The 27,627-nt window shown below is 47.7% G+C and overlaps 1 long non-coding RNA gene across 1 annotated transcript in view; it reads left to right on the top strand.

The window, feature by feature from the left end:
• The window catches only part of LOC144112670 (uncharacterized), a 197,195-nt gene extending 169,853 nt beyond the window's left edge, over positions 1–27,342 (top strand). Inside the window, exons 2-3 of the long non-coding RNA XR_013310377.1 lie at positions 9,543–10,185; positions 26,890–27,342. This is a non-coding gene — a long non-coding RNA (uncharacterized LOC144112670). The remainder of the gene's footprint in view (positions 1–9,542; positions 10,186–26,889) is intronic.
• The last annotated feature ends 285 nt before the right edge of the window (positions 27,343–27,627 follow it).

Raw genomic sequence — 27,627 nt, 5'->3', positions numbered from 1 at the left:
AATGTTTGTTCCTGCTTTGTGCGCGAAAGTGCGCGTTGGCGCCGCTGGAAGCAACGCTAGCAGCCTTGGGCAACCTTGGGCTCGAAGGCCCTCGAAATCTCGACAGAGTTCCGCGTTGCTCCATAGACTCGGGACCGCGTGTCGGCAAGAGCCTGCAAGAAGGCGGCCTCCTGGCCGCCGTTCCTGCTTGAACTTATCGCGTTTATTTCACGCTAAACCCATTGCGACGGCGCTCGCGAAGCCCTGACAAAAATCCATAAAACAAGAAGGAGCTAGCTGACGACCTCGCGCTGCCCGATGGGGGTTGACGGGAGAACAGACGCGCTATCAGCAGCTGTTGGCGGGTCCCCTTATGGGCGATAAATGACCTCGCACTATCCAGTTGCATGCATCCTTGTGCGATAACGTGCGGGTTGCTCATCGGACTCGCAATGCGTGCGAGCCTTCTCCCGGTTGGATGGTCAGCTGTTAGAGCGGCGATCTGTCCAACTGCAAAAACTGAGATCGAGAGAAAAGTAACGGACCTTGTCGCCTCGGGAAGCGTATTACACCACGCGGCTGAGAGATTTTGCGTCAATTTATTGACCGTTTACAGCCCGCAGTTCTTCCGTTTGAGACCATATGGCGCCACCGGCGCACTCGCAACTCGGCGCCATTGCGAACCTCCCGGCGTGAACACGGAGCCGGCGTGAATCCAACGACACAGGACCAGAAATATCGCGGGTGGCTGCCGAATGTGTTCTCTCCACGAAGGTGCGGAAAGGGAGAGGAAGTACGTGCTGTGTTGTGGATTGCAATACGTGTGACAGAGAGTTAAGGGTGTGCTATGAGATCGTTTGCGAGCTTCACGGCCCCGAACTGCACGAGGACGCACTGCCCGTGTTTGCGCCCCTTCGCCATGCGCCCTTTGCGAACGAGCGAACACAACACGTCCGCCAGCACTATAGATAGCTTATCTAGAAAGAAAAGGTTCCGCCATCGAAACCGTGACGGCGTGCTGTCAGTTGCTGGCTGTTGCGCCTGCGTGTGTAGCGAGACCGCATGGCTCATAAGGTGTGCGGCCATCAGTAGCATAAGCGCTCGAGGCCGAATCAGGAGCGGAAAGGAAGGACGACTTGCGCTCCTACATTCCGCTACCGCAGATCATGCAGTGCACAGCCGTGCGAGCGGACAACGCTTACGCCGTCTTGGTGCTACTGTGGAACTTCGCTCCGAGAAGTGCGGTTTTCGTGGACCATATTCGGAACAAAGCATTTGCGAGATTTGTGAAGGCTTAACGTCCCAAAGCGACTCAGGCTATGAGGGACGCCGTAGTGAAGGGCTCCGGGAATTTCGACCACCTGGGGTTCTTTAACGTGCACTGACATCGCACAGTACACGGGCCTCGAGAATTTCGCCTCCATCGAAATCCGACCGCCACAGCCGGGATCGAACCCGCGTCTTTCGGGTCAGCAGCCGAGCGCCATAACCACTGAGCCACCGCGGCGGCTCAAAGCATTTGCGTTACGGCTGCTGTTGTGCTGAGTGGTTGTCACCTCCTCGCGGTCCAAGCGCGACACTGCAGTCACTAAATGTGACCTCTCAGGCCTTCGCTCACAGTGAAGCTGATTACTTGCCACCAACGAGACCTCGAGCATTTTCACGTCCGCATATCGAGCGCGGAGCGTACCACAATTTCGTGTAGTTGTGAACTTGCTGTAGCATAAACGCGTTGCCATGCGCGCGTTGCTACATTTTTATATCGAGGAATCTTTCGAAACAGTTGCACGCCAGCTAGTGAAGGCCGCTTGGTGTTGCTGAACAGAAAGGGTATAAACTGCGCGAACAAGACGGGACGAGAGGCACACAAATCGACAGACAAAGCGCAGACTTCCAACTGAATTTTATTTGTGAAAAACACATCGTTAATAAGGCCAGAGAACATAGAAAAAGAAACAAAAACACAATCACCATACGGTTCAACGATAGAAACATCAGCAGAAACTTACAGGTTAATCAGATCCGATGTGAACACCAACGTGCCCTTCTAAAAACTCTAGCTCTGGTGTCGACAGCGACAGCGAGGGTGAGCTGACGCATGCGTCACCCCTTTTGGCTATCAGGAAAGCTTCGATAACCTCCCTTTCAGTTTTGCTGCGTGCGTAGGAGAGGAAAGCAGTTTTGTCTAGGAAGGGAACGCAGTTGCGTCTGTCACAGTTTTTGTAGTGTAATGGCAGATTGCTGCCTGTGCCGGTGTGCATCAATCGTCTATGTTCCAGGGCTCGCTCATTGAAGCACCGGCCAGTTTGGCCTATGTAAACCCGCCCGCAAGATAGAGGTATCTGGTAGATAACCTCGGAGGCACACCTGGTGAACTTGGTCTGATGATTCTTCTTGCAAGACCTGCGTTTCGATCTTGTTTCTTTTTTACCTTCCGAGAGCATGGGACAAACTTTTTTTAACTTACAAGGCGCTGAAAACACTACTTTTATTCCATATTTGCCTGCCACCTTCTTGATGCTGTGAGAAAGGCAGTGAAAATATGGCATGACGAAGGGGGGGGGGGGGGGGGGGGGGGTCCTGTCTGCACTTGGATCTTTCCTTATTGCTTTTTTCATCCTCTGAAGAAGGCACTCACATGAGCTGCGAATTACTTCCTGAGGGTAGCCCGCGGATTCAAGTCGCTTGACTTGATTATGGAAACTAGATGAGAGTGAACACATGACTTATGAAGGGCAGACAAACAACACGACATGATAATGCTACGCTTTACTAACGTCGAATGAGCACTTTTATAAGGTAGGAGGCTTTTGTTGGACCTGGGACTGTAAGCCCAGCAGACATGAACATCAGAAAAATGCAATTTTAAATCTACATACTGAATGCGGTTGTCCCTTGTTACTTCATGAGTAAAACGGAGTCCTTGCCCCTCAGAGGAAAAGGTGGCGAGAATGCTAGCAACCGTGTTGTCAAGGTCAAGATTAGTACTGTAATCTAATATCACAAGATAGTCGTCAACATAACGAAACACATGGAACACCGGATGCTTTGAAAGCTCTAGTTTCAGGCGCCTGTCAAAGGAAGCCAAAAAATATGTCGCACAAAACAGGAGCTACAGAAGAACCGATACAAATGCCTGACTTTTGAACATAAAATGGCCCGTCATGAAAGCTAGCGGTAGAGTTAAGATAAAACTGCAAAAGTTCTAGAAACTGCTCTGTGCTAATGCCAGCAGTATTCTGGAAGTCAACTTCACCATGTTTGTCAATACTGTCTCTGATTGCTTTGAATAAACCACCATGAGGCACGGAGTAAAACAAATCTTCTACGTCGATGGAAAAGGCCGTAGAAGTTAACGGAATTCCGTCTTCCAGGACTTTTACCAGGTCCTTCGAGCTGCGGATGAAGTAAGGATCACCGCCTGCAAGTTTGTCCAGGTGTGGTTTTAGAAAGGATCCCACAATGTGTTGCCAGCTGCCTCTCTCCGAAATAATAGCGCGAAGTGGGCAATCCATCTTGTGTGTTTTTCCGGTGAAAAACATCTCCAAAGAGTCCCTCTCGGCTTTTGAGACCGAAAGCGCGACAGAACTAAGGTTCATTTTCTTAAGGAGCCTGGTAGCTTGCTTTCGCTGTATCTTCCCTTGGAATTCAATCGGATGAAAGTTCTTCAAGACAGCTTCCCGGGCTTTTTCAGCAAACATTCTCTGTGGCAGGACAACGAAGCCGCCCTCCTTGTCCGCTTCCATTATTGAAAGGTCGATGGCGCTCAGGAAGTTCACAAGTCTCTTCACTGGGGCCTTCAGTGAAGTGAAACGACTTACGTTTCGCAGTAAGCAGCCCACAGAGTCGTTGACAGCCCGTTCCTTGTCCTGTAGAGAGGCAAACGCCCCCACATGGCGTACCATGGCTAGTAGTTCAGAACGTCCTGCTGAAGGTTCGAAGCAAAACTTCGGTCCCTTTTGCAGCGTCTCCTTGATGTTACTAGGAAGGTCGATATTGCCCAGTATCGAGACGGAACCCTCTGTAAGTGTTGTTCGGAGTTTTGCCGGAAGCGTGAGACGCATTGCTGCCGTGATAGCTAGCTTTTGTCCTCGTATGTCTTTTGTGGCTTTGGCCAAACACTAATGTCGTCTTCCCACTTCCCACACCTTTACAACCGTATCAGCCGAAACACTGTCCGCTCGCCTTTGTACATCAAATTCAATCATATCAAATCACATTTTCCAAGTACTGGATGGTAACCTTGGCCAATAGCTCTACAAACAGCTTGACGACTGCCCAGAAAATCACTGCATTGCATAACAACAGCAGACACAACCAAATAATAGAATTCGTCAATAATACTGAAGCAGAAATCAATACTTTAAGGCATACATCAGTAATACACCACAAAAAGAAGCACACAAAATGTTTATGAAAAATCAGATTCAAAGAACAATTCAGCAATCTCAGAAGAATTTGCAAAGATTTGAATAATAATTGAGGTAACAACACGGGCAAGGATACATATGCCATGAGCACAAATAAATTCTCAGCTGCTTTGAACTAAAACTTGCAGTGTATTTATATTTGATAAGAAAAAATGGAAGACCATTAGCCAAGGGCTATAGTTTGTAATTAGTTCCAAACTGCGCTATAGACCCAGTATCAGCACATCGAGTGTTGACAGTTGTAGTGCGATAGTAAGAGATGCAAGTCGGGCCAAGAAATTAGTACTACTTGTTGAAGAAAAGTACATTATTTGTAACATTATTTGCAACATGACTGTAGCAATGACCGATTTAACTTATCGCGTGCAACCTTATGGGCGACTGGCAAGTTGCATAAAAATTGCAAGCCAAGTTCGCATTATGCAATGAAAAGAATTATCCAGGCAACCAACACGCCGTAGAAACTGCCCGCAGGTTGTGTCTGCACTGCAGTCCGACTGTGGGAGAAGGAACGGAAGCAGCAGTCATTTTTTAGGCTCCGTCATGACAAAGAGGCTCGTTTTTTATCGTGAGCGAAATGACAGCCTGTATCTGGAGGGTCACATGAGTGAGAAAGAATTTCTCATGGTAGGGCATTTAGAACAACAATAAACTAACTGTTTTCGTGTGTCATGTATGGGTCATATGCTCTTCCAACGTAATTTTTTTCACACTTATGCCTGTCCTTTTAAACTGCATTTTCGCCATTTAAAAATGTCTTCCAATTGGGCTGAAATCTGATATCGATACTTTGTCCTTCGCCTGTGCGTCACGGCTTATAAATCCTTTGCCTGTGCGTGAAGGATAGGACTACTGCTGGGCGCCTCAAATCTGCGAACGGAGAACGAGTCCCTACCACGCTCAGAGGAACATACTACCTTTGTCCGTAAAGTTTTGAGACTGATTTATTTTATTCTCTAGAAATGATTCCCCAAAACAAATGTTGGTGCGTATGTGTAGCGCCACCTTTTCGGGTTGATCTGAGCTATTTATGTTAATTACTGTGGCAACCGCTTGATGGCACTACATGTAGAAAATACATTGTCACTAGTCGTCTGCGCATTCTGCTGTGAGTGAATGTGGAGAGATGGACGTCCACCTCGGACAGCGTGTAAACATAAAACTCTGCGTGTAGCTTGGAATGACAGCCACACAGACGTATGAGCTCCTTCGTGACGCTTACGGCAACGAGACATTATCGCGGGCGGGAGTTTTCGAGCGGCACAAGAGGTTCGTTTCGGGGAGAACGTTGGTGGAAGACGACACAAGGTATGGGCGCCCTTCAACCTCACGGAATGAAAACAACGTGGCTCAGATCAGGGAAATCGTACAGCAAGACCACACCATTACAGTTCGCGTGCTATCAGATGCTCTCCACATTAGTAAGACAACATGCGAAATTTTGCTTTTGCATGAGCACTTGGGGAAACGAAAGCCGAATGTTCGACTTGTGCCTCACTCCCTCACACACGACCAGAAGGGCACGCGGGCATCAGTGAGCGCTGATTTGCTCTCCGAGGCAAAGAAAGATGCTGCATTCGTCGACAGCATCATTGCTGAAGACGAAACATGGTGTTTTCAATACGATCCTCAAACAAAGAGGCAGAGCGCCGAATGGCGGTCCACAAGCTCTCCGGCGTCGAGAAAAGTGCGGCGACAGAAGACCAAAACAAAGACGATGTTCATAGTTTTTTTCGATGCCAAAGGTGTCATACACCACAAGTTCGTCCCACAAGGGCAGACGGTGAATCAGGAGTTTTACATCTGCGTGCTTCAAAACATGTGTGATGCACTGCGACGCCGTCGCCCTGACTTATGGGCATCTGGACAATGGATCCTTCTCCACGATAACGCAAGGCCGCACACTGCTCTCAGCGTGAGAAAATTTCTCGCCAAGCACAGCATTACTGTACTTCCCCATCCGCCATACTCGCCTAACCTCTCCCCATGCGATTTTTTCCTGTTTGCTCGTGTGAAGAGAGCCCTAAAAGGTCGCTGGATGGGGAGCGTGGAGGCCATTCAAGACGCCTCGACAAAGGAGCTGACAGCCCTGCCAAAAGAAGCGTTTTCCAACTCTTTCCAAGACCCCAAGAAGCGTTGGAAGCTGTGTATAGACTGCAAGGGAGAATATTTCGAAGGGGTGCTGCACAAATGATTTCAATGTTAAACGAATTTTTAGTGGACTCAGTCTCGGAACATTCCGGACAAAGGTTGTAACTGAAACAGGAAGAGCATACTAGTCGTGACAACAAAGCAGCACGGAGATGTTCTTTTTTCTTATTGAAAGATACCTGCAGCGCCACGAAGGCATAACTGGGGGGGGGGGGGGAACGAACAAAGCGATAAAATTCGGCAGATACACTTAAGACTGGTTACGTGTGGAAATGTGAAAGCATTATTTTCCCTGGTGCATTGACGCCCACCCACACATGCACGCGTTTGATACCACCCGGAGCGTTGTACGGACAATGGTTGCATCACAATTTTGATACGAAAACTGGGTTTTCAGCAAAAAAAAATGGCGCAGTAACTGTCTCACACCTTGGTGGACACCTCAACCGCGCCTTAAGTGCTAAAGAATTTGGGAAGGCATACAATTTAAGGAAGATATGTCTTCGGTTTGAATCCCTGTCGCAAGCTATAGCCTCTAACTTGACTAGCACATGTAAGCTAAACGAATGAGAAATCGTATGACACCGCCCGGAAAGCTGTGCGACAAACGTTTTTCGCAACTTTGGTACGAATGTACTGGGGAAAACTGGCGTCACGTGGGGGCCGGCCAGTGGTGAGTATATATAGACGAACGACAGGTGCAGCGTTTGTCTGAAGTGGCTGTGCTTAGCTTGCTGTGTGCGTCGTCCGGCCGCTTGATGGCATCACCTTATATTTATTGACATCGCTAGGATTTTTTGTACCATCTGCGAATACACACACACGTCACCGGCTATTCTCGTAATGGTACTAGCAATTCTTACGCACACACTCACGTACATTGGGTGAGACGATGTTATGATAAAATCAACTTAAGCTGAAATGAATGAAACGCTTCCACAGATATGCAGTCGACCACGTTTTCTGGTAGTTTGTTCCACGCAGATATGATACGAGAAAAGAAAGAGTTCTGGTAAGCGGTAGTTCGACATCTGATTTCATGCACCGAGAGCTTTATCAATCCCGGTTTTGCTGAAATAGATGCGGTAAAGCATTTCTACTTTACTGCGCAGACAATTCTGAGTAGTTCCCAACCAAAAGTTTCCTTTACTGCCGGAAATCGTATACAGTCACTGGCGACAAAGCGGACTGTACGGTACTGTACACGTTCTAAAGTATTCGATAATCTAATCAGGGTATAACGTGCGTGAGCTACATCAGAAATGCGTAAACGTAACGACACTGTTCACAACTGGCGCCTGATGACAAGGTAGTGCACTTCGTCGTCTAACGTATTTGCTGCTTTCAGAATTCATTCTGATATGAGTTTGCAGCAGTCATGAAGGGGCGGCTGCACTGCTCGCCGCCAGAAGCCGCATCAATCTATAGGTCGCAAAAGGGGAGACCAACCGGGCGGTAACAGAGAGGGCAACATGCACCAGGCTCTTGGTTCAAGGAGCCACTTTGTCGAGGTTTTTGGCTTGTCATCGACAAGGGCCAGCGTCATCAAGAGAAACAGGCTTCACGGGCCACTGATACTCGGGGCAGAAGCGCCTGCAGCCAGGAGATCCCTGTCGCGGGCCGAGGACTCCGAATCAGTGTTCCTGTCCTGCCTATGGAGAAGACCACAGCCGCCCTGCGACACTCGTGATAAGGCCGCTGTCGGAGGACCTAAAGGAGCAACCCCTCCCGACCGCCTCTGCTGCTCTTCTACCTAACCAGGCTGCGGAAGTCAGCCGTCTCCACCTCAGGCCGAGAAATCGGCATGAGCGACGCTGACCGCTGCGCCAAGGACCGGTGCCCTTCGAATCTCCGAGTCAGTGGTGTTCACCGATGCAGTTACCGACGAGTCGGGCTTCGACACCGACCTGGCCTCAGGCATTGCCACCCGGCTGTCGGCGAACCCGGGTCGTATGTTTGAGGCGAGATGCGGATAGATGTACGCCCACGTCTCACGCGTATTCAATTAGCCACCCTCCCCCTCCTCCACCACTGAGACTCCTTGATTCCCCGCGGTGTCTGGGAGAACCGGTTATAGGGTTTGCTTACAGGGGCCTTGAGACGCCTTACGAACACTGTGTATAAACTCGCTTAATCACTACAATGTGTCGTCAAGAGCAACTGAGCCAAATAATACACATCTACATGCGGAAGAGAACCCAGAACCGCACGCAAAAGTTTACGAGCCCTTTGAGGCACTTTTTGAAACTTTCGCTCTCCTCCGAGTCGGCTGTGTGCGTAAGTCGGTTAAAAATCGGCTTTTGGCTCGGCTCTTTCAAAAGTCGCGCAGCTTCCGTGGTCGCCTCCAGACAGGCGCGTCGCGTCCGGAAGCCCCGCGCGCGTCATCAGCCGCCGGAGCAGCGCTGACCTTTCTCCGTGCAAAAAGTGAGGAAAAGGCGCCAAGTTTCTGAAACTGAAATTTTGACTATCGATAATTCAGCTTCTACAAAACGCATTAAAAATTTTTCCTGTGGGATACTTGTGAAGCGGCCTCCTTTACGAAACCGCAGGTTTATTGAACACTGTTGCAGGGCCTATAGAAGCCTATAAACCAGTTTTGGGTATAAAATGCGTGCATTATGTATGGTAAATATCACGGAGCGCAGAAGTCCTCAAAAGTGAGCCGTTGATTCACAAAATTTTTAAAAACATGCGCAGGTCTTTTGCAGGATTCCAGCCTTGCGACGACATTTGCCTTCATGACGTCAGTGGCGACGGCGCCGCGCCTTCCACTCTCCCCCCTCTGTACTCCGAGAGGCCGAAAGACCAGAGGTAGCCTCCGAGGGGCTACCTCTGGTCTATAAGCTGAGACATAACAGGAAGATGATGAGTTTTTAACCCCACGTGGTTCTATATAAGCTAGATGGAAAAATGTTTGCGGGAGGATTATATGTGGTTGAATATCAATGAGACTTTTGCTTTTCTCGATGCCGACCGTTTCAGGGACCCTAATATAGGGAGGCCGAATGTCCCCGCACCACTCGACTCTTGACCCGGCACTTGTGTTGACACTGCGCCTTTGTACAGCCGCAGACGACGACATGTGAGCAGATAGACCTCTTTTGTTTCTACGACTGCCGTGAGTCTGTCTCTGTGTGTCTTCGTGCAGAGATATCACCCACAACCTAACATTGTTCATCCGGGGGGGAATTACGGACCGAGTAAGTTTCCCGGCAACAACAGATTATCAGTCGGGCCCTCATTCCCCTGGCACCTTTACTGTTCTTGTGTATATCGAGCTCCGATAAGCCTTGCACACTGACAAGGGCTTACGTCATTAACATCTAAAAAAAATTACTTCTACTCCAGATAAGAATGCGCGCTCACTTAATCAAGCGGTAATTAAATCAGCTGCAATATCTTGCTCGGTGCTCTAACGAGCAGCCAGATCATGTAGATAGTGGCTGCGCTATGGGGCCATTTCTTATCCGATCGCACGACCGTACGCCCACCCGCCATTTCTCAGTCTCGCTTATTCAGAGGTTTAGTAACACGCGTGTGCAGAGCAACTTGCCAGCGAGCCCAGACCGCTCAGTGAGAGTCGCCTTCTGCTCGAACCGTCGGCTGCACCAACTTTCCATCCACGGTAACGCCTGTCCCTTTTTTTTTCTTTGCCAGGTTGTTCGTCTTAGAGATTATAGGTGCACGATGCAGAATGTAAATCCGGCTGCGTTAATATTTGCGAGTGTATAGAGTAGGTGTTGAGTTTATAATAATTGGTTTTTGGGGAAGGAAATGGCGCAGTATCTGTCTCGTATATCGTTGGACACCTGAACCGCGCCGCAAGGGAAGGGATAAAGGAGGGAGTGAAAGAAGAAAGGAAGAAAGAGGTGCCGTAGTGGAGGGCTCCTGAATAATTACGACAACCTCGGGTTCTTTAACGTGCACTGACATCGCACAGCACACGGGCGCCTTAGCGTTTTTCCTAAGGCGCCCAGTTCCAATTTTTTGAGATTCGGCGGACTTTTTTCGGTGTTTATTTCAGAGCAAAATTTTCGGTTGGTTTCTTTCTTTTTTTTCGGAAAATTCTCTGCCGAAGAATTATGGTTTTCTTTTCGCTCAAATAAGTGGAATCCAATCCGTGCGCGGCCAAAAGTCACGTAGAGCTCATTTTGGCTTTTCTTTTGCATATTTGCTTGACATATTTGCATTTAACGCATGCGTAAAACATGCGCAAACGTTAAAAAAAACGATTGCAATTAATAAACGGGTAAGGGACAGTTTATTAATTACAGTCTTTTTCTTCGATATGCCAAATAGCTTAAAAAACAAATTCGGGAATCGAACAGATGAGAGACACAACGTTGTATTTATAGGATCAATCATATATGTACAGAGGGCAAAACACGTCTAGAACGCGTTGTGGGTGTGTTTCGGGCTGAAAACGCGATATTTAACAATAACATTTGGTTAAAAATGCTCTGAATGTAAGCATACGCAGTTAAACTCGTAGGATTTCATCGTCATTTTTTGCCTTCCTGGTCGCAGCGCCTTTGGGAGCTCCGGAACACACAATTCGGTCGTTCTAGACATGTGTTCTGCCCTCTGTACCCGTTTTTCACTGTTTTCTGTGCATTTCTTTCTGCCCACCCCCGTCTTCAATCCCTGTACGGCCTTGAGGGTAAAAATACATAAATAAGTGTACTAGACAAGCTTATTGAAATTGGAACCATGCATTTCTAACTTATCGCCTTCACGTCAGAATCACTTGGTCTTATTGTAATAAATGAACAAGCACTTCTCTACGTTATCTTCGTTAGGCCGCGCCCGTTGGTTTTTGTTCACCAGTCGTAGCTTCGAAAAAGATTTCTCAACATTCACGCTAGCCACCGGCAGGCTCAGTACGTGAAGAGCTGCAGGAACCAAGTCACACCCCTAGTCCGAGTGTGAGCGCCAGAATTTAATTGGCGCCGCTTTCTCGGGAACTATGTAGTTTCTGCAGTCACAAAATTCAGACTTGATCGCCCTTCATGTGGCGCCCCCACGCGGAATGGCGCGGGTTGGTAGTAGGAAGGGGGGGGGGGGGGGCGGGGGTCTGTTACTTGTGCACCTGACGGTACCTGTACACGCTATCCATCTTTTCTTTTTGCGCCAATTGCCTCGCATATATCAGGTGCTTCAGGAAAGCTGATCAATAATTTTACAACATAGGGCTTTCGAGGTAAAGAGAAGCTTTTCGCTGCTTAGTAATACCAGCTTTGGTGGACGTCAAAAAACGGGCGAATAATTTAACTATTAAACGATTCATTAAATTCTAATAGTTAACTTTTTAACTTTTACCGATCGGCGCCTGATTTCAATTACATTTGTAGCTGGCCTTCAGTGACAGCCATATCAGTACTGTGTTTTGCGTGTTCCTGTCCCCGCTTTCTTGCGCCGTTGTATTACATTTATGAAGCCATATCAGTTTTTAGAAAACGCGATTATCCTCGCCGCTCTGGCTCGACAAAATTGTGCCACGCCGTGCCAGAATATATGCACTTTAGAAAAGCATGCAGCCAAAGCAACCCCTCCAAGGCACATGGCTAGTCGAAATAGCCTAATTTTGTCGAGCCACAGCTCCGAAGTTAATCGCGTTTTCGAAATTCTAAATACTAATATGGCTACTACTAAAGGCCAGCTGCAAATTTCTAATTATAATCAGGTGCCTATCGGTAATAGTCAAAAAGTTCACTTCTAGAATTTAGTTAATCATTTTACTAGTTGCCATGATTCTCCCGTTTTTTCACGTCCGCCAACACTCGTATTACTATGCCGCAAAAAGCTTCTCTTCACCTCAAAAACCGCATTTTTAAAAATTAGTGATCGCCTTCCCTGAAACACCTGGCACATGCATGGCTGAAGCATTTGCCAAATTTAAGAATTTCTTGGAGAAGTACGACCTTTGTTGGAGCGTTTCACTAAGACAGCACCTTCAATGCGAGCATGCGTGTGGCTCAGGTCTGCTAACTATGATCATAAAACATCCTCGGAGGTCGGGAGACCTGTCCACCGTCGCTACCACACATGGGTAGCGGATTGTTGCCTTCGTTATAAGGTATACATATGAAGGAAGCCAACAGTCACCGAAACCTAGGAACGTTGATATCCTTTTTTTTAATTTGTGTGCAGTTGATAAATAAATACAGTGCTCCCATGCCCCTCTCTATACCTCTGGAGAGGTATTTCTTGTGCATCTGTGATTACTTCGGCATGGTTCTAGGAGCTGGGCAACGCTGGCGGGAAAATTCCTCACGAGGCGCGCGTCTGCCTGGAAAAGGCGATCGCAGCCTGGCATAGTGCCCTACGAAATTCTTGATCGACATCTCAGCTCTCTTCCTACTCTCGGCGGCACGAATCAACAACTGAAGGGGACAGCTGAACTGAGGAGGGCCACCACTACCGAAAACTGGAGGGTCCTGTAGAAATGACGTAATCTTAAAGTTCCTATCCAGGCGTTCGTGATGAGTTGAGTGAACTTAATGACTTGAAATTGGCTTTTATTTGCAGGAACCGATACAGATTAATTCCTGAGGGCGGCGTAAGGCTAGAAGCTGAAAAGCCTGACGAGACCTCCGCCCCCTCACACTGGTAACAGCCTGCATAAGCAAGAATAACATTTTCTGAAATTCGGACATATGTTTTACACGGTTTTCAAATCCAACGCACGAAATACGAGAAATACACAGTAAAACATGTGGGGTTTTTAGTGGGATCAGACCCCACCCCGTGATCGCGTATACTACCGAGCGCACGCCCACCACGGCTGGCCTTGCTCTCGGGGAACAAAGGAACGACACTCTGGCTGACGCAAACAGGAATTTATTGCTACAGCAACAATAACGCCAGCTAGCAACAAAACACGCTAAGGAATCGAGGTTGTCCGACTCACCAGCAAGCTTACGAGCGAATGTTGGCCCGCGCTAGGGCAGGTGATACTTCGCGGCCGGACGGGCCGAGATGCGGGAGAATGTTCCTCAGTATGATGTGGGTGCGGGCTATTTGGTAATGCATTACGAAAAGCGCGAAAAAAAAACACGCGGACGCAAGAGAAACGAAGTATAAGCACTAAGAGAATGTTCCTCCCCACGAGACCTCGCCCCACTGGCGGAGAGCGAAGCGCCGCGGGCGACACGTCCTCTCGCAAACGATGTTCCCCAGGCGAAGAGGATGATGCTCTCTCCCGCGTGCGCAGCAATCACGCCGCCTGTGGCGCTGCGACGCCAGCGCCCTCTCTTGTTAGTTAAGGTAACTATACTCCGCTTCAAACATTGGCTGCGTTCCAATACTCTAGACGTCTAACAAGCCGTCTAGTGTGACGTCTAGGAAGCAGTCTACATGTCCATGTATTGGAACTTGTCTACTGCTCATGCCGCCTCGCGGCATAATAATGTAACTAAAGCTTATGAACCGCTGTACTACTATTTTTCACAAACTGAGCAACAACGATAATTAAAAACGTGTTTTCAACAAATTTACACATTTCTTCTGCAATGACTTTGCGCGTAAACCGAACAGGTGGATGTGCCTATCGGTCAGTGTACTTGCAGCAGACGGGGCCGCTCTCCGAAGACGACGCTAAAGAGATATGCGATTATTCTTTTATTATTGATGCTAAACTGTACATGCTCCTCGAACGTGCTCGTCCAGACGGTCCTGTAAACATAAGAAAGAATACGAAAGACTGTAATCAATATGCGCGAAATGCGATACGTCTAATATACACTGCAACAGGAAAACACATACGTGACATTAAACCTGCTGTCTGCCGTACGTGGCACTCGGAGACAGCGAGAGACCTAAATACAGCAGCGATCTTTAATCCTGCAGACTAAAATCAATTCGCAACATGCCGGTGCATTCGTTCTGAGAGTGTAGAGATAAAAAAGAATGCACGCGAAAGAGTTGATGCAACTAATACAGCAACAGAAGAACACATTTGTTAACTGTCACGCCAGCCGTCTTAACGCCCGTCGAGGAAACCAACGACAGCGAAGAGTATTCTCTAAAATCAAGGTGCTAATTGAGATCCGGCATCGTCAGACCTACAGCGTCCGCTGCTGTAGCAAAGCTCTCAACTGCACGATTTTCTCCTGCGTGATTCACTGCTAGGAATCGCACGTCCACGAAGATTAATTAGCCACTAGTTTGCGTACCAAATAACATAATGGAATGACTCACATTTTTTCTTTCTTATAATCCGTGTACAGTCCGACGCCCGCAAGAGCACGACTCGCTCGTTCCGCGTACATCAGCTCCGCCATCTTTAGACAGCAAGTTAGCCTGCATCTATGTGGACTTCGGCGAAGCACTCTTAAGCAGTCTTATGAGACTGCTTCGCCGAGAAATGGAACGCGTCCCAAGATGGCGGCTGTCCGGCTAGACGTCTAAGTAGCCGTCTACTTGGGAGTATTGGAACGCAGCCATTATGTGCAACGCTGTCAAAGCTAGCGCTCTTGTTTGCGCTGCCTGCGTCCGCGACCAAAAAGTAGTGCGTTATTTGTGGTGAGCGAAACATAATAAATGCATCGCCTGTAGGCTTACCACGTGACACATTTGTGATGAGCTTAATTAAATGCATTGTTGTTGCTGACAACACACTGTCGCTTTCTCGTGCCATAGACAGCTCGGGCGCAGAACAAGCGAGCAGTAACGCACCTCCCTTTATTTTCCCGTCCTGACTACTTCCGTACCCTTCAGAGCGTTGCACCTGATGTATGAAACGGAGTATAACCAGGCAAATTCACGTGGCGCGCCCCATCTTGAGGCGAGGCCATGGGAAGATGCATCGGGGGAAAGCTAACCAAAGGGGATGTCGTGAGGGAAAGTCCCCACAAACACAACACAACACGAATACATTTTGGAGGTTTTATGCTGGAATGAGGGTACAATGTCTTTCTGCAGTAAAGAACTAGTTGATGTCCAACAATTTTCCTGTGTGCCTCTTCTGTGCTTTTGTCTTTTACTTAGGCTGATGAAAAGTTTAATAACGAATCACTAACACGCCCAACTCTCTGCATTACTTGAAGACAAAGTCCACTTGTTGAAACGTTGGCTGACAGACTAAGGCTCCCCCTCAACATTTGTTCACTTTGTTTAATGTGGTCCAGAATGCCGTTTTCCTATCCTCACTGTGCAAAGAATAGCGTACCTACGAGATAACAGCAACGAGGGAGGAAAGGGACATCTACGAAACAAACTTAGTTGGACAACATTCCCTTTCGAAGGCATTTGTTGAACCGTACAGCAGCTATGAAGTAATGGCTATACAAATTGGGGCAGTGTTTTACAGAATCCGGAGATTGTTTGTTGCAGACGATGGAAATAAGCGCAAAAAGGCGGGCTTGGGGCAGTAGTAAAAGTATAGTTAGCCCCCCCCCCCCCCCCCAACCTTTTCTAAAAAAACAATCAAAGCTAGTTCTTTTCCTACACCTCTCGTCACTAGAACAGCGCAGCTGACGTGTTGCGGCTTACCTTCCAAGCATTTAGCGGGCCAGTACATCTTTCAGAGCTCCTCCACTGAATTTACGTTGAATCGCGTCGTAGTTGCGCTGTGTGTCTCATAATGTACACGACACAACTGTCACATCCACCCTCCTAATTTCTTAACTCACTGCCCCGCAACTTCCCGTAGTTTTTTCCTTGGCCTTCCCTAAAGTATCAAGGTCGACGACCATACAACGTTTGAACACATGCAGCACACATGCCCACAACATAAGTACTGAGGTGGCACTATACGTCCGCACAAGCAATCATCCACCTTCGCAAGCTTTCTTTAAAGATGAAAGCTCTGGATAGCACCTCAGGGAGTATGTCGGCACCTGTAGTGCCTAATGGCTGGCAAAACTTGAGAAATTCAGTGATGAGGATTCATCTACGAAGGTGGCCTTTACCTCACGGAAGCGTGGCGGGGCTTGGAAAAAGTGGTGGCCGCCCTGGCGCCAGCTGCAACAGCCACTGCTGAGTTTTAGAAGTTCACAGAAGGCGGCTTCTACAGTATCTGGGTCAAATATCTCATAGAGCTGTCTAAAATGTGCACAGAATGGAAGTCCATGGATACACCTTGCAGAACATTCGCAACTGGTTCGAGCCGAGCGCTGTACTTCGCTACAATGTGCAAGCAGACGATGAAATATGAGCTTGTTGTTGCGCAGTAGAGGATGTGAACTCGTTGTCTAGTTGCAGCGTTCGACCATGATTCCGTTGGCGCGAGCTCCTCGAGTGCTTCGTCTATGGCCACGTAATGCTGAAAGAAGATCCTAATAGACTTGTAATTTGCAGACCATCTTGTCTAACACAGCATCGAAATGTTGGGCATTAATTTTCTCCGGAGCACGCTCTCACGGAAGAAGTTTATGGTTTGTTTGATTATCCCAATCTTGTTTCGAATTTCACACACGTCGTTCGAATTGCTGATGACGAGATTTAGTTTGTGACTTGCGCAGTGGAAAAATAGTGCCTTCGGGAACTGTTTCTGTATTATTTTGATCACTCCAGCTTCATTTCCAGCCATTGTAGAGAATCCATCGTACCCCGCTCCAACGAGGTTCGAAAGAATCAGCCCGGCATTCGTCAAAAGCTTCAAGATTGCAGTAGCGATGTAAGCGGAGTTTAATTTAATTACTCCAGCTCTACAAATCCCAAAAACTACTCTAGAACGCACACTTAGGCTTCTGCCTTGTCAATAAAGTGAACGCCTATAGACGTCTCCTCTTTTCCTGAAATATCTGCAGTTTCGTCAGCAAGAACGGAAAAAGCAAACGCTGTATTAGCTTCGGCAACTATCTGCTCTCTCAGGATGTCGCCACAGATTTTGATGATCTCGTTCTGGACGCGGACAGTAGTGTACTTAGCATTGCCAGCAGAAGAAGCGAAGTGCTCCTGAAGTCGAGTATCTCCAGCTTCTGCTCGAAAGTCAAGGAGATCATTGAAGACTTCACTATGGGACTGCTTGCCGCGAATTGGCAAGTCATGCGTCGCGCAAATGACAATGGCGGAAACTATTGGAAATAGTTTCTCACGATTCGTTTCAACTTGCTCGTGCAGTGCTCTGTTCAGCTGCTGTACAACGGGTAGCTGCTTGCCTTTCATCACATCCATAAAGTTCTGTGAGGCCGTCATTGCCTCCTGGTGCCATAGGGATTTTACGTGAACCCTGCACGCCTCGTGCATTATTCTGTAGTTACTGAAAGCGCGCAGGATAAAACTACCTTCAATACCCCTGTGAACACGCGGAGGAAAAGTGACGCAAAAACGACAAAGGGCGCCTTTCGCTGTCGCTGAGTACGCAAGCCAAGGGGCGTAATCTCCCAGCCATTGGTGGCGAAAAGGCCTCTTTCCAGGTGTTACATCCTTCTTAAAGTCGTATGTAACCTTTGCCGACCATGGCTTAGTAAGAAAAAGTAACTTCAAAAGGGCACGGGATGCCAGTGAGTTTAGCTTTGCCTAGAAACTCTCCTAAGTCATATTCTTGAGGCAAGTTAGTTACTTTTTTCTTGCTGTTGTCTCCGGACTTCAATCCCAAGCAAGGAGAAGGACAATTGTCTCGGCTTACTGCGTGACTGGAGCTCGCTGTTGGTGGAGTTCCTTCCATCGGCTACTGTCCGGTGATGAAAGCTTGCATCACTCCGGTCAAATGCTACACTGTTGTCACATGCCACACCAGAATATTCAGGGGCGCAGTTGGATAACGCTTCGTGAGACAACCGCTGACACTTGAAGAAGCGTCGGATATCCATCATTCGGGACCGCGCGAGACAATGCTGACTATGGAGTTCCTCGTGGTTGATAGTGTTAGAAAATATATAAACATTGAATGGAAGAACAGTTCAACGCGTACGCTGAAAACAAAAAAAATGGCTGTATGTACAACGAAAACTTATTTACCGGATAAATGCACGCTCGCAGCTTCATACACCTCGCTCGATCTTACTCGCGCATCCGCACAGTCGAGCAACCGCACACACACTGCTCGCCGCACTCTCGTCCGCTTTATCGACTGTTATCAGCTCCTTTGACAACCGGCCACTTAAAAACAAAGAAGCCCAAACAAACACAGAGGCGCGCGCACGTGCAATGTCCCCGAGTGTGCACTTTGGGGGCGAAAGGAACGCCGCTCGACTTCCGAGGAGAAGGGACACTCGCCACTCTGGTCGTGAAATTTGTTTTGCGTGTTTTTATGGGGTTTAGAGCCCCATAACGACTCAGGCTATGAGGTACGCAGTAGTGGATAGCTGCAAATAATGTCGACCACCAGGGTCTCTTTACCGCGCACTGACATCGCTCAGTACATGGGCGCCTTCTGCATTTCGCCTCCATCGAAACGCGGCCGCATCGGCCGGGATCCAACCCGCGTACTCGGGCTCAGCAGTCGAGAGCACTACCCGCTGAACCACCGCGCCGAGGCTACGGTCGCAAAATGTAAGGGAGACACTCAAAGAAACTAACATATACGCACGGAAAGGACGCCTTGTAAAGGGCTCTCGATAACAATAGCGTTCATACGAGATGGATGGGTCGCGGGTCACACCGAAGATTAGAATAATGGCAGGCAGTAACGTTAAATGCCGCATTGGAATGTTACCTTAATGGTAAAAATTATTAAACAACATTATGTGTTATAAAGAAAGCATTAGTTCAACATCCAGAGTGCACAGTATTTTGATATAGTGACTTTTTAAGGTCAATATATTGTTAAAAATTACTATAAAATGTTAAATGTGGTGCCAAAACATTATGTTAATGTTCCAGATGGACATTTTTCTAATACAGTCCTCTAAACATTATTACAATGTTGGAATCATAAATATAAACAAAAGTGCAATATGTTTGTCCCAGACCTTTCATCACTGTTCTTACAGTAAATATAATATTTGATTAGCGGTATGTTGCAACTAAATCTCTTATATTGTGCCTGTCATACATTCTATGCACAGCCCCAATATTTTTTTAGGAAGTTTTTTTATTACCCATTCGTCACTATTACTCTCCAGCCACCCGTTGGTAACGGGTGTATAGGCTTGACACGACAGTACCCGCTCGGAGGCGAATGTATGATTTGCATGCTGTGCTGTGTGTGGAGCTCAAGTGCCGCCCCCGTGGTTCGTCTTTGAAAAGTGTCAACTTATGTACCGTCACAACTGGTGGACCCGCATGCTCGTGGGAGGTTGCTTTAACATTTTAGAGAACGTTGCATTTATTTTTTATTGATTTTATATAGTGCTATACAAACGTTAAATATATAACATTTTCAAAAACATTACAAAAGGTACATCCAGAACTTACAATTTACTCTCGACTAAAGCAAAAAAAAACGTAACATTGTTATAATGTTTCGGTCCTACATATCATCAATATCAGTGGATATGGGTCCAAGATGTGGCGGGCAGTAGCTTGCGATTTTTTAGTGCGCGGTAGCAACCGCCTCATCTGGGCTGAAATATGTTTGTCCTTCTATCCCATTTTTTCTCCTATCATTTTTCTCGTGCCCTGACTTTGTTGATGACCATTTGTGTATTTTCCAGGTAGCACTAGCACATTATAGCAATGTAACATTTTGTTTCGTCGAACATTAATTCAATGTTCTTAATGTATTTGAAAGTCCGATTCTTGTTCGGGTTACATTCATTTTCATTGGTGTATGACACCTATCCCACAGAAGTGGCGTCGCTCTATCTTTCTGTCTTTATTCTATTCTTTAAAGAATAAAGAATAAAGAAAGAAAGATAGATAGAGCAGCGCCACTGTGCCGGAGACGAGCCTGCCAAGGATCCACCCAAAGGGTTTCTCATTGTACAAAGATGCACGTGCTGAGAAACACGTGGCCGTGTCGGCTCTTCTTGTGGGAAGATGGTCGGAATCATTTACTCGCTGCCGCCGCTGTGGCGAGGAATCTCACGCCGGAGGGGTACTCAGGCAAATGCACATTCACAATGGTTGCCGGTTCGGTGGCCGGCGTACGAACGTATCCTGATTATAGACAGCGACGAAGGCGAAAACAAGATGCCCTGTTCACTGTCTGCCTCCGTGTCGCTATCTCTCTAGAGATCAAAGAAACAGACAGCCATCTCAAGACGGCTCGAAACACATGCTCGCCGGTGCCCCTGTATGCCTGCAACAGGTCGCCCTTCAGCAGAGCTAACGATGGCGTCTTTTGAGAACGGCGGAACGACGCGTGCCCGGACGCGGCACTTCGCAGGCGTCACCCAAAGCGTGGAAGCAGGGCTGCTTTTACCCTTTTGGCTGAGCGCACCAGCGCCCCTGGCGTGCGGCGCTTTCCCCTACGTTGCCGCCATTGACGCAGCCATCACTCACGGTTCGAGTGAGGAGGCGCATCGCAGTAGCACTCAATGCGAGGATGACGGCGGCGATGTGTGTGTGTGTGTGCGGGGGGGGGGGGGGGGAGAATAGAAGGCTCCCGACAGGAGAAGGCTCGAATGCCTTTTCAGGAAAGAGGGATCTTGTATTCGGTCACGGTGTACGAACATAATGTACCGTTTATTTGGTTTTACTCTGCTTTGTGTTATTGGCCGGGCGCTGGGTTTGAGGCTGTGGTGTAGCGGCCGCTTCGAAAGCAGGATCTGCTCGTTGTCGGTCTCCTCGGCTCCCTGTTAAGTCGCTGACTCGCTGGTCATTAAGAGCGTCCTGGCGTTTGCCAGCGCCCGTTCTCGAAGAGTGCCGGCTATGTTTTATGGCCATCATTCCCCCTCTTTTGCTGTTTCATTTGCTTTTACTAGTTCTCACCGAAGCCTAGCTGAGGCGTTCCTTTGTACCTGTTTTTATTACAGTACGGAAAAAGCTCGCGGACCTCCATTTTTGGTGCTTCTCTCGAACACTTTTTATATGTGAGAAATAACGTTGCCTCCTTCCCTTTTCTCCGGCAAATCATACCGTAGACGCACTGTAGCCGCTTTCATGGCAGTGTGGCTCTCTGGGGGTTTACACTGTATATACAAATTCGTCCGAAGCGCTTAACAATCGTTCTCATAATCAGAAAATGAAGCAAAGCATAGACTGCTATGAATTACACCATTCCATTAATAAAGAAGCTTATTTGACTTTTCTATTTTTATAGGTAGCCATGCACAAAATTTATTTGCGGTTGCATTTAGCTCCGTGGGACCAAAATAATTATGTGGTTCAATAAAACTTGTTGCTGGGCGAGTTGGTGACACATGTTTGAAAAAAGGTGCAGCGCAAAAGAGACGAGCACGGGAGGGAGACACAAGGACGAACGCTACTAAAAACTAACTTTATTTCCCGTAACACTTGTCAGTACATGCGTGTACACATCGCATGCGCAAATGACACTAGGGCCGCTCTGGCCTTCTTGGTAGAAAAAAAGAGGGAAAATTTGATTACATATCTACAATCGAAGAAAGAACGAGTACCAAAATGTATCATCTGCGAAAAACGGGAAGGGAGAAAGGCGGGGGGGGGGGGGGGGGGGCAAACAGGCAATTAAGATGCACCTACAGAAAAAAACGAAAGAAAAACCAGCACACACTTTATTTAGGCGGTGTGCTTCTTACAGAAACCTTTCCAGAAAAGCGCGCTCGGATGAGAACAAACTTATTGACGCGTCGCTGATGCGCTTTTCTGGAAAGGTTTCTGCAAGAAGCACACTGCCTAAAAAAGTGTGTGCTGTTTTTTCTTTCGTTTTTTTCTGTAGGTGCACCTTCATTGCCTGTTTGCCGCTCCCCTCTCCCCGTTTTTCGCACATGATACATTTCGGTACTCGTTCTGTCTTCGATTGTAGATATGTAATCAAATTTCCCCTCTTTTTTCTGTCAAGAAGCCCAGAGCCGCCCTAGTGTCATGTGCGCATGCGATGTGTACACGCACATACTGACATGTGTTACGGGAAATAAAGCCAGTTGTTAGTAGCGTTCGTCCTCGTGTCTCCCTCCCGTGCTCGTCTCTTTTGCGCTGCATCTTTTTTGCAGAAAAATTGTGGTCTTATCTTGATTCGTTCAAATAGATCGCATGATGACACTACTGGCCTCGGCTTTCAGTGCACTACAAGCGCGTAGGCTTTTTGAGGGGTGGATTTATATAGGCTTGGTTTGGGTGGCGGGGTGGCCGAAATTTCGTTATTTTGGCGAGGAGTGTTCACAAGCAAATGTGACTCCACGGGAAGGTGTCGCACTTTTCTTACTAACTGTGGCGGTCTATACTTTTTCCTAAATGTAGCCGGCAATTTATGAGAAAGCGGAAGTTATCGCGATAATATACTGCGTAGATCTCGAAGATCAAGATAGAAAGCCTCAAGCGTTCCTCTCAGAATTGTTCGCTATCTTGAGCCTGTCATTCACGTCGATGCCATCACCAGCAAGATTACGTCATAGTGTGTAGAGTGCAAAGTTTGCTCGCAATCCTGAATATGAGGAGCCTGAGTGTACTAATCAACTTTTTAGCTCGAGCGAAAAAAATTTTTGTCCAAATTTTCAGGGGGCTGCAGCCGCCCCCTCTAAATATCTACAGTGCTAAGGGCTCTTTACACAAGTGGTCTGGTTTTTAAAACATCACAATGAGCCATCATTGTACAGGCATCACATATATGCAAATGACATTTCAGTGAACAATTCGTGGTTTCTACACGAGCTGGCTTAAACCAGCTTCATTATGCACTTATGTGAAATACAAGGAAGGAAAAAATGAGCTACACTCGCAAACTTCCTAATACGGAAGGATGGGCGTGGACACACCTCTATCGCTTACAACAATGAACCTTGCTGACCAGCGGAGGAGGCAGGCCTCCTCACCCAACACGACGAGTTCTTCGTTCAAGTGTTTCAGCATCAAAGTTCCAAGGTGGTACAGTAAAGGGAACATTGCTTTCTGCGGACGTCCCCACAAGACTGCAAGTCCCCCCCCCCCCCTTTTACACAGTACATAAGCACCCACACACATTATTAATTCAACAATAAAATCGCGACTGCGACTCTGCCACCGCATGCTCACCTGGAACATGCGTCTGTTCTCCGCCAGGTAGTTACACGCAGTGACCGAACGCTCCGCGAGTTCTACATTGAACTATTAATAACTGGACGCTCCACTCCAGTTGTAGTCAACACAGTGCTGTGCGCGTGTGTTTTTATTCCTCCAACATGAACTAATCACGCGCACAACCTGGACACACCTCTTATTGTGTAAATAGTTTGTACATATTACTCCTCCCCCTATCCTTTCTTCCTGTCCCCTCACCTCTTTCACTTCATTTCTCCATTCTGCCTGCTATCCTTTGTTTCCGCTTCCCCAGCTCAGGTGCTTCAGTATCGATGGCAGATGCCGGGGCTAGCAAAAATCTTTTCCTTCCTTTTTACTATTATTTTAATAAAAATCCACTTACTAATACAACATGCGCGCTACCAAGCGCCAGAAAGTGCGCGCGACTTGGCATTCAAAAAAGGCATGGTTCAGAGTTCAAGTTCGACCGCATTGCGGACATGAGGCGGAGGGCGCCACGCCCCACGCCGCAAGGCGGTTAGCTGTGGGTAACGCTTCCCATTCGCGAAGCCAGGTAAAATTGGATACATGAGCGGGGAGAGAGGCAAAGATTTTTTGCTTACGCCTTTTGCGCACTTTCCTTCGCTGGTCTACATTAAGGGTGCGAAACGCTACATATTCGCAAGTTTCACTCGCGGACAATTCTTTCAAATCACAATCAGGAAGCGTACCTCCAAGAAAATGTAAGGATCGCAAGACATATGCATAGAAAGCTGGCGACTTCTCAGCCGCAGGGCCTTTCCAATTTGATAACTCAAAGAAGCGACGCGATGTTCCCACCAAATATGCGGTGAGTGCTCTTCCTCGGTGCGCTGTGTCTGAGATAAGGTCCCACATGGCCCTTAAGGCCAATACGCGACACATAACTTCAAGATCCGGGATGATGAAGCCACCCATGTCGGTGGGCAGGCGGACAAAAACTCTTGCAACGCTTTCTGCGTGTCCACCTCAGAAGAAAGATCCACACGCTGTGGCCAGCCTCTGAAAGACGCGGCGAGGAGGGCGCGCTATTTTTGCGACGTAGATGAAGGAAGCTGTTATGCTTGTTCTGATAAGATAAGCTCGATAACGTGATGAGCTTGATAACTATATATGAGTCAGATAACCTGTGAGACTGGCTGACATGGAATGCTAATGTCGCTGGCAGGTACTAGCTACGGTACAGCACGCTTTCACAACCACCGCTACAAGATGTGATGGTTTAACTGGCATATTCAGTTTATATGTTTATTAGGGTGCAAGGGAACGGTTCCTCCAATAATAAATAACAATGCATTCTATAAATTGCATCGAATGGTTAATCGGACGAAATGGATTTTAATTGCAGTTCAGTGTAGTGCAAACGAACGTTGCAATATTTTATTAGAATAATGGCAGAAGCGACCCATGTCGACACGAGAAACGCTCGGCCTGGTTGCTGAGAGCACCGAAAGACGGTGTCAGTGCTTAGGGGAAAACTGGAAAGGAGGAAGAGGTAAACTTTATTATTATTATTAATAATAATAATAATAATAATAATAATAATAATAATAATAATAATAATAATAATAATAATTGGTTTTGGGGGGGGAAGGAAATGACGCAGTATATGTCTCATTTATCGTTGGACAACTTTATTAAAGAAGAGGTAACAATAATAATAATTGGATTTTTGGGGAAAGGAAATGGCGCAGTATCTGTCTCATATATCGTTGGACACCTGAACTGCGCCGTATGGGAAGGGATAAAGGAGGGAGTGAAAGAAGAAAGAAAGAGGTGCCCGTAGTGGAGGGCTCCGGAATAATTTCGACCACCTGGGGATCTTTAACTTGCACTGACATCGCGCAGCACACGGGCGCCTTAGCGTTTTTACCCCATAAAAACGCAGCCGCCGCGGTCGGGTTCGAACCCGGGAACTCCGGATCAGTAGTCGAGCGCCCTAACCACTGAGCCACCGCGGCGGGTTAAAGAAGAGGTCTTAGGCGCGCGTTGGGGGGACGTTCCCCTCCCCGCGGTGGGCTCCTCCTCTAGGCTTGACGCCAGGTGCGACCTCTTCGGCCCGTTCCGTGACTCGGAGTTGAACCTCCGGGCCCGAGCTGAGCAGTGCGGCCTTGAAAATTGGAAAGAAAATTTTAAAAACCAAATTTTAAATCACCCGGCGCGGTGGCTCAGTGGTTAGGGCGCTCGGCTACTGATCCGGAGTTGCCGGGTTCGAACCCGACCGCGGCAGCTGCGTTTTTATGGAGGCAAAACGCTAAGGCGCCAGTGTGCTGTGCGAAAGCCATTATCTGTGCAAATGTCAATGAAAAAATGAAGTGTTTTCTAAAAAGTTGAATTTTTTATTAAATATTGAGCAGTGCTTGGTTTCTCGCCTTTTCTAAATGTTCAAACTGACCTCACAAGCTTGTTTCTATTCTAATTGTCAACACTTGTGACAAAAACATTGCACAATCAGCAAGGAATTCGTGCAGTGCGTGGCAACATATGTTAGAAGTAACATAAGGAAGAACATATTTGCCTTTTACTTGTTTGAGAAATTCCTTCGGAAAGTTGGATACTTCCAACGAGAAGAGTGTCGCTGCACCAGTGCATTTGGCACTGCGTTGCCATCGTGAGCAGTGTCACTGGGAGGAGCTGGCACCTTGGTGGTAGCAGACATTGGTGTGCATGCGTCCTCAGCGATGTTGTGCAGCGCGCGGCAAGCGATGATGATTGTCCAGCACCGGCGAGGTGCCCGTTCCGAGAAGGAACAAGGAACAGGAGACCAAACAGAGGCTAGTTAGAAGGATATAAAAGTGAAATTATGTTTGCATCTGCTTGCATTACGGTACGGGAATATACAGAAGTAGTGTGAGATTCGAAAGGGGAAGACACCGATCAAAAGCTTCGACGGTGTTATAGAGGTTTTTATGGCTATGTTCTTTTTTTATCGAATCAGCAGGTGTCCTTGTTAGGAACCACCTGAATCACATTCTCTCGCCTGTGCCGACTGCTCCAGTTTTTGTTCAGTCACCGTGTAATGTATACAGCAGGATCCCTTTACTCGACTGCAAGGCAAAAGCCGTGACGTCAGCGCCGGCAGTGAGCATTGACACGCAGCAGTCTTGCTTGGGGCCATCCGCGCTGCGACGAATTTATAGCGTGCCTGTTGGACTGAACTTATTTGTTTGCGGCATCAGACAAAGCTACCACGGGTCAACGTGAGTTATCTGCTTTAACCGATCCTGGGAGTTTGAGCCGACGGGACGCAGCTATGGCTTATACGCCAGGTGAAGGGGGGGGGGGGGGGGGGAGTGACGTGCTATGACAGCAGAACTCCTTCCAGGGAGACCAGAGGGGTGCGTCTTCCTATGGACCTCCTTCACCCCGCGACGTCACGAAGATGCGGTGGCGCTGATGTCAGCAGCGACTTTCGCACGGTAGGCAAAACAGCTACCGCCAGCCGGTGCCTACCGCAGCTGCTGCAGCTACCGGCGGCTGCATCATGCCTGCGCACTGCAGAAGCAGCATGCATGGATCAGCTGCGTCACTGTTCGCTCCACGTAGTAGCATAAAAGGAAATTTAAATTAGCCCTGATAGGCTTCTCGCGATAAATACCGCATTAGTAAACTGGCTAACGGGGAATGGGCCGCGGTACTAAAGCACGAAGTCTGGGAGTCGATCGGCACTGCCACTCAATGTACTTAATAGCATGTAAGTTACTGCGTTCATTTACCTGAACATCAGCATAGCGCGCTTATAACTGCGCAAGGAAAAAAAGCACGTATGTAGCTGCGCACGCATTTATGGCCTTGAGCCGGTGTGCACGGGGCCCCCACCGGCAGGTTCACTCGCCCCCAAGGAATGCGTTCTTTTGTTAATAGCACAGCATGTCTTAATGGCATGTTTTATGGCATTTGATATTTGCTAGAAAGTGTTTATTAATATGTCAGACGTAATTATTTGATTCGAGTAGAAAGAATTCTGGCAAGTTCATGCGCGGTCACGTTGGCGTGCTTAGAATAGCGTACCTTAAGTGTGCTAAAAGCCACATGCTTTTTCATTGCATCATGCATGCGTCAT

Source organism: Amblyomma americanum, chromosome 1 (genome assembly GCF_052857255.1).
Source record: "Amblyomma americanum isolate KBUSLIRL-KWMA chromosome 1, ASM5285725v1, whole genome shotgun sequence".
In the NCBI taxonomy this organism is placed as follows: domain Eukaryota; kingdom Metazoa; phylum Arthropoda; class Arachnida; order Ixodida; family Ixodidae; genus Amblyomma; species Amblyomma americanum.
Note: the sequence above shows the minus strand (reverse complement) of the source record. Positions and strands in the feature narration are given on the sequence as shown.